The following is an 8,268-nucleotide window of genomic DNA, read 5'->3' on the forward strand; positions in this document are numbered from 1 at the left end:
ACAGCTTTTATTCATTCTATTTTAAGCAGAGAAACAGAAGTAGTTTGCAGTCGGTTGGTTAAGATCAAATTGTTTAGTGAGAGCACAGCAGCTTCACACCAGGATTCGGTGAGTACAGGACAAACTACTGCATTCTTTAGATTAGGATGTAACGCATAAAGTGTGTCACTGTGAATGAGTTGTTGTTTTCAGGTAAACCAGCCTCAGTTTACGCCATCTTCCTGTCTAACTGCACAGATACATGACTGCAGAGAGACACACTTGTGAGATCTGTAGTTCTTCATTCACAGTGTTAAAGTATAGAAACAGTCTCTCAGTAAATGTGTGTGTGAAGGTGTGTATGTGTGTGAGTCAGTATCAGGATCAGAAAATGAAAGCGTCTATTTATCACAGTCCAGATGAATTCTGATTATGTGAAATCTCTTCTTTACTGAGAGAACAATGAGGGATCTTGAGTGGAGTGTGCTGGGTATCCTCCATCACAGAAAATGAGTTTTAACAATCTAGAAGGTTTATCTGTCTTACTCAGGACAGACTCTGCTGCCACTCCCAGCACCCAGACTGAACTGTCTCCAACCCCAACATCCCAAATGTGAGTCCCTGAGTCAAATCCCTCAAATCCCAGGACAGAGGGACAGAAATAAACCTTCTAGGTTGTCTTTAAGCTGCTGCTTCTTTTCATGTCTCACATTGTTTAGATCTTCAAACAGGATTAGTCTGCGATGAGCAGTGTTTGGATCCAGAATCACAGGAGTGCAGGAGACCATCGTCTTCATCTGGCTCCAGATGTTGAAGCTCAGGTTGCCCAGATGTTTGGCCACATCTATCAGAGCTCCTGAGTGCAGCTGTGGATCATCCAGCAGGGGGCGCTGCTGGACTCTTTCCACTGCAGCCTTGTAGTTCTTCAGGAATGAGACGTCTTCAGCTCTCAGCTCCTCCTCTGTGGCTCTGATTGTATCTGACAGAGCTGCTATGTCTCTGCTCAGAGCCTCAGTCTTCTCCTTCATCATCTGACTCCCTACTAGCCTCCTCTTCCTCTTATAGAAATCATGAAGCTTCTTCAACTGCTTCTTAATCTGCCTCTCTGTGTGTTGAGTCTGGACGTTGATATGTTCTACTATCTGATTACAGTTTTCTTTAACTTGTGCAAAGACCTTCAGTTTCTCCTGTATAGGCGCCAGGAGTGTCCGTCACTTCTCTCTGTGATCCTGAGCAGCTTCATCAGTGGGTCTGACTTGGTGGTTTTTGGGTCTCTGCAGACGCCACACACCGACTGCTGATGGTCCACACAGAAGAGTTTCCGTGTCTCTGAGTGCAGACTGTAGATGGCCACAGACTCTGCTGAAGCGCTCTAGTCTGTATTTAGTAAGAAGGCCTCACACAGATTCTTTAAAACCAAATTAAAAGGTGGATCACTCAGCAACAGCTTTTTCTTACACACTGGACACGTTTTTGTTAGTGTCCTTCTACATTTGACCTCCAGGCAGTCTTTGCAAAGTGATGGCTGCATGACAGACCAGTAGGACATCTTTAAAGATGTCAGGAGTGATCCTCCTCTGGTCGTGAAGGCAGTTTGTCTCTGCTTGAAGAAGGCAAATGCAGCAAAAACTAAGCTGAAAGGAAGCCTGCCAGCTCTAAGTTCTTTCCACCTACTTTACAGGACTTTCTCCTTTAGACTGGGAAGCAAATGATACCAAAACATGCTCCCTCTTGTTTTTCTATGTCACCTCAACTAGCGATAGTTTGTGTTTCCAGACTGACTTTACATGAGCAACATAAGGTTGGAGCCCGTTGCTATTTTAATGTCCATTTTAGGCTGCAGTAGCAGGACTATTAGCTGATTGTGACCTTAGCAACTCAAATGCACTCCACAGTCCACAGGGATGAAGCAGGTGGTGGTAACTAAAAGTCAAGTAACTAAAAAGTAATGTAAAGTGACCAGCAGAAGTATGACTAAACCTGTGACAGATATAAATGACAACATAAAGCCACAGCAACCTGCTTTGGAATCACACATTACAGTATTAGTAAAACATATCCTCTATTACCCAAAATATTAGTAATGTTAGATAAACATTATGGATTCATGTAAAGAAAAGACTTGTAGAATATATTTACCTCCAGTCTGACATCTGTAACCATGACAACTGCAAATCTTATAGATGGTGCAGCACAAGAATGACAAAAGGAATCGAAAGATTACCCATCGATCTGTGTGTGTTATCATTTGTCAGGATGGTGTCTGGCATTGATAAGGCTTCAGGTTTGGCTGCAGTAGCTGCCACCTATTGATCCTCCCTTCTTTCTAATTGAATACGCACACACTTGGGTATTGATAACAAAGAGCTTTAATTTGATACAACGGTGGCGGATATTGACCAGTGAATCTGATGATTTTATCAAGCAGCAAAGAGTATTGATAAATGTAATGGGAGCAGAGCATGTATAGTCTGCAAGGTCGGCAGAGGGCTGATGGTAGTCACCACAGTGTGTGTGCATGTGTTTAATGTTGTGGTGCTGTAATAGGCCACCATCAGTTCTTGAACAAAAGCTGGTCTGTGGCTTGTCACACAAATATAGGCCATTCATTGAGGGGACCTGGTAGGTTGCTTCTGTAATCAATATTAACTGTTACTGTAAATAACAGCTGTCTCTTCTTTTAAAATGCATAAATACTGGTGTGAGTCACAGACATATACAAAAGTCTAGATCCAGAACTGAGATCTACCAACTCTGTTTAACATTTAAAAAATGCATATCTAACTAAAACACCGAAAACAACAAAGGATAAAGGATGAGGTGAATTGCATTTTTATGGTTTGGGAACATTTATTGTAACCAGGTTGGCATGACAAAATGCAATCTAATAATTATTTTTTAGAAATCAAGGAAAAATAACTGAAATTATTGTAAAAATGGTTATCTGATGGCATTACTGTAATAATATTATTATCTGCTGAAATAAAGTTGCAACTCTAAACAGTGCTTCATGAACTGTTGTGCAAACATTTTTAGTTCATTTCAGTTAATTTTTGCAGCAACCAGCTGTCATTCTTGTTTATGGCTCTAAAAAGCGTCTAATTTTACTGTTTTTTATTGCTGTATTTTCGCAAAACAGTACACTACTGTTAGAATTTGGCTTTATTTTTCCAGTAAATGATTGCAGTGTGATGAAAAATGCTTTCTGGGCCGGCGTGCATCACATGATAAACGCAAAGGTAGCAGCACTGTGGGCCATTATGGTAAAATTGCTGCACAGTCCAGATGTTTATCATTCAGCGGTAGCAAGCATCATCTTCATCATTGTAGGGTGCTGGGGCAGCTAGGCTGAAGGCTGCCAATGCTAACAGACTCACAAAGATCATCAGGAAAGTTGTTCCTGCCCTGGGAGAGGAGCTGGAGTCTTTGATGGAGGATGCTGAGGAAACTACTCAGTATGGTGGACAACGCCTCTCATCCCCCACAGCCACCTAGTGTCACATCAGAGCAGAATCTTCAGCAGGAGAGTGAGAACACACTCGTCCCCCTTCTGCATGAGGGACAGCTGAAACTTAATCTTAAGACACGTACATCTTTAAATGTTGTTATAAATAATTACAACATTACTTTTCTCAGTAGTTTGTGTAGCATTAGTGTCATCATGTATAATAATAACTAATAAATAAAATAATAAAAAAACATGGCACAAGAATTTCCTTTGTGATCAATAAAGTTTCATCTCATCTTATTACCTAAAGCAATTCAGACATGTAAATCATATTTGTCATGTCACTTGTTCTAAGTAGCATCACCAACAGCACAAAGTTTTTCACATAAAAACCAAACTAAAAACTGGAACATCTGTGAACCGCAGGAAGTGTTGACTTTAATTCACAACACACACACACACACACACACACACACACACAAACAGAGAGAGAGAGAGAGCTAGAGTCTCATGGTAACAATTATGCCATTTTTTTGTTCCCAGATGGTGAATTCTGAGAATAATGTAGTAATTTGGTAATTTCTCCCTGGAGTACCGATGTGGGAGCTCCTGTAAAAGAGAGATGAGAAAAGATCTTCGCTAATTACTCTGACATAAATGCTGACAGAAGCGTTTCTGCTGAGCACTAAAGAAATGAGTGTGTGTGTGTGTGTGTGTGTGTGGGTTAGTGTGTGTGTGTGTGTGTGGTAGAAGGCTGCACCATTCCTAAACACAGTATGGGGACTACTGCAGTCTTCATAGTTTATCTTTGTACTGCAGTGAATGATTGGCAGACACTTAATTGTCTCATAATTCATCCACATTTTTGCAAAGCTTCAAATCTTTTTGAAGTTAAGTTTTTATTTTATTTTGCGAAAACATGAAAGAAACTCGGGTAGATTTATTTCATATATTTGCTGGCTATGTAGAGCACTAACAATGAATTCATTAAGGCTTAAATCAAAACATTATTTTGGACACACCAGTAGATAAAACAACATTTAACCAACCTTCCTCTTGTGTTGCATTAAAGGAGCACATTGATTGTGTGAACTGTGCTGAACTCATGTCTCTCACTCACTGACCACATCAGTGTGACAACTGCCTGCTTAGAACATCTCATGATATCGTGTGCACTGAGCTGATGCTGCACGTGATTTGCTTGTTTCATATCTTCTTCGTACACAAAATCTCAACCTATTAGATAACATAATATCATCACGATACTTGTTACTGGGACTAGAAAGTTGTAGTGTTGTGAGGTGGAAAGTAAATTTACTAGAGTACAAGTTCAGTAAGCTCTCATGCATTCTCAATTAACCTTTGATGTTTAAGCAACAAAGATGCCATTATTTTGTCCCTTACCTTCATATCTATGGGTCAGTGAGGATTGTTGTGTCATGTAGCTTCACATATGTGGCTTGTGATTAACTTGCAGCTACATTTAACACGTGACAAGTTTATTATACAGTGTCAGAAGAGCAGAAACAAAATGAGCAACTTTCTTTTTCTTAAGCAGTCTGACAAACATCCACCACCATTTTAGCCGATTCATGCTTTCCACATCTGCGAGGGTCTGCAAGGGTATGTGTTAAATACATTTCATCATCTATAAGTCTGTCTGCTGACATTGTGTCTGCCAGGAAAACAAATGGTGCCCTAAAACAAAGGTGTGTTATGAGGAGTGACTGTACCAGAAGATTCCCCATCATCCACAGCTTTGTGTATCATCATTTAAAGACTTGTAATTGAAGTAGCAGCAGTCAGATTTTGGAGGTGCTTTGTTTTGTACATGCATCCATGGATGAAGCCAAAATATGGTGGAAGGTTCTATATTCTCCAGATATACGCTCACCCACTGTGTGCTGCACACCTTGGAAATAAGCAAGAAGAAAGAAGAAGTGCTGTGGGGGGAAGTGCAAAGTGAACGTTTTCAGAAATATCTGCAGGAGACCTGCATGTATGTTTAATAGGACATGCAGTGGGGTTGTCTGGGTAACCAGACCGACACCTGCTTATGGTGCTGCTTAGTGTAGGTGTATGCATCTGCTGTCCACTTTTAAGTCCTCCTTGATCGCCTAAAATAGCCTTCACACTGCAGCACTGATCAGATCAGCCCTCCACCCACAGGATCAGATTCTCATGTTAAAGCTAAGGTGACTGATTGTAATATGTTTTGCCAGCCATGTGCTTACAATAACACAATATCATAACCGAAGAAGCTTGTTGAGTATTTCTTCATCAAGAAAGCACAGAATGCTTACTGGGGATTCATTAAGCCACAGTATTTTGTCATGGTCCATGTTGTCTCCCAGTGTGGAATAACTCAGTAAAAGGTGTGACTGTGGGACTTCATGCTAGCTGGAGTGTGAGGAATCAAGGTGATTATTCGCGATTCAACTGCTGGCCTAAAGATGATTGGCACCTGTCTGATGACATTTTAAAAGAATAATATTCAACAGTTGCCTTTCTTTAGCAAGTTTTAGCATTAGGTTTTCACAGACGATTATGCATCTAGTTAAAGTCCTTCTCATGCAGTTTCTTTCTCTTCTGTCTTACTTCTCCGTGTCCCTTCTCTTTGTTCGCCATCTCGTCTACAGCAAATCCTCTATGCAGACAAATGCAGTCATCCCCATCCTTGACTGCTCAGCCGAATCATTTTCTCCTCTCTGTCCTTTATGTTGAGTGCGAGCTGTTACTCAGAATAAATGACATCTCAGGTCTCATTGCCGTCTCTCAGGATGAAGAAACGAGCAGCAACCGGCTCTGTGTGAAACTAGATGGATTGGGCTCGTCAATCAGTCAATCAATTTGTCTGCTGGTGTCTGTGCGCTGTGGCTGTCTAGGAAAACATGATGCATAAAGTTATTCTTTTAAATATGTTAAGAAGAAACATGAATGACGAGTGTGAGCGTGTGACAACCTACCTGGAAGCTCTTTCAGGGAGAGGTGAAATAGAGGGCAAACTGCCTCCCTGGAGGAACCAAGGAAAAGATGTAGAACCAGAGAGGATTTGACAGACAGACAAAAAGGGAGAAAGAGAAAGAGACGATGAGAAGAGTGAGAGAGAAACTAGAGAAAGAGAGAGAGGGTGGGATGAAAGACGGGGAGTGGCAAGGTGAAGAGAAGAGAGCAGACAAGCTGCCACCGACATTCACATCCGAGACAACCGCTTGGCCTTTCCATCAAAGCTTACACACACACACACACACACACACACACACACACACACACACACTCACAATGCTAAGGTGGCAATCTGCTTACAAAGATGAAGGTCGACAATGTCCACCGCGCAAAGCCGAATGTTGCATCGAGTGGAGCAGCTACCTTCACAAGCGGGGTAAAAAATGTGGTTGTCATGGCGATGACCAGACCCTATTTGTTACACGAGATAAGCCAGTTCAGATTCACAACTGTCACATTTGATTTGATTATCATATCAGATGAGATAACATTCAGACGTGCCACCCTGCTGTTCTGATACAACTGCACTGCCTTCTAACCCCAATTACATTCTGAGGAAAACATATTTTTCTCTTTGTTTGTGATGTGATGTGAAATACATTTCAAATCAACATTCATTTCATTTCTCAACCGTTAACTTGTTATCTTGGTAACTAGGACGCACTTGTAAAAGAGGTTTTTAATCTCAGTGGGTCTTTCCTGATTAAATAAAGGTTAAATAAAAAATAATAATAAAAAAAAAAGCCAGAAAATTGAGGACAAGCTTTAAACATAATGTGAAAGGGTTACATTTTCACCCAAACTGGACTATTTTTCTAAACCTAACCAAGTAGTGCTAACTTAACAAGGCTTTTAAAAATTTTAAAAACAAGAGTACAACACATCATTAATTCTCATTCAAGATATCAAACTATAGTTAAATAATTGCATTCCTAAACAGCAATATTAGTTTTAGTGGTTGAATGTTATGCTTGATTAATTTCTGACTTCTCAGAGAAGTCCAGTGAGCCGGCTCCAATTTGGGTATAAAAAGACGAATTCATTTTGAAATTCCTCATTCCTGTTCAAAGTGGTAAAACATCGAGAATGAAAGACATGAAAGAGTCCACATTCAAGCACTTCATGATGCTGGATGGTCTCATAAAGTGTTCTCACAGTGTGGTCAAGTGTGCTTTGGAGTTAGTTGCTGAGGCTGATATGTTTCAAGGAAGATGCAGGAAACAAAAGCTAACTGAAGCAGATGTCAGACACCTCAAGGTTTTACGTAGTGAAGACAGAATGAAGACCACTGCTGATCTTCAGGCAGAGATGAATGCTTCTAGATCAGAGTCTGAGAAGGTCTCCAGATCGACCATTAGAAGACGACTGATGGAACAAAGCTTAAAGGGAAGTATAGCTGCTAAGAAGATGTTATTGAGGCCTGCAAACATCCAGAAACACCTAAGATTTGCCAAGAAGCTCAAACACTGGACTATTGCTGACTGGAAGAAGGTACTCTGGATGAGTCCAAGTTTGAACTCTTCGGCTGCATTGTTGTGTTTATGGCCACAGAAAAGCTGGAGAACGTTTTGATGCCAGATGCGTTGCACCCACAGTGAAACACGGTGGAGATTCCATCATGTTATGGGGTTCCATCTGTGGAAACAGTGTGGACAAATTAGTGAAAATCAATGGTATCATGCACAAGAACATCTACCACAACATCTTAGTGCATCACTGGATACCTTCTGGACTGAATCTGATTGGTCGTGGGTTCATATACCAACAAGACAATAAGCCAAAGCAGACTTCAAAGCTGTGCAGGGGCTATTTGACCAAGAAAAAGGAACCTGGAG

At 40.9% G+C, this 8,268-nt stretch overlaps 1 pseudogene; it reads right to left on the reverse strand.

The window, feature by feature from the left end:
- Window positions 1–225: 225 nt before the first annotated feature.
- LOC103358876 (tripartite motif-containing protein 35-like) lies at window positions 226–1,528 on the reverse strand (annotated as a pseudogene).
- Between the last annotated feature and the right edge of the window lie 6,740 nt (window positions 1,529–8,268).

Source organism: Stegastes partitus, unplaced genomic scaffold (genome assembly GCF_000690725.1).
Source record: "Stegastes partitus isolate 25-593 unplaced genomic scaffold, Stegastes_partitus-1.0.2 Scaffold338, whole genome shotgun sequence".
Lineage (NCBI taxonomy): Eukaryota > Metazoa > Chordata > Actinopteri > Pomacentridae > Stegastes > Stegastes partitus.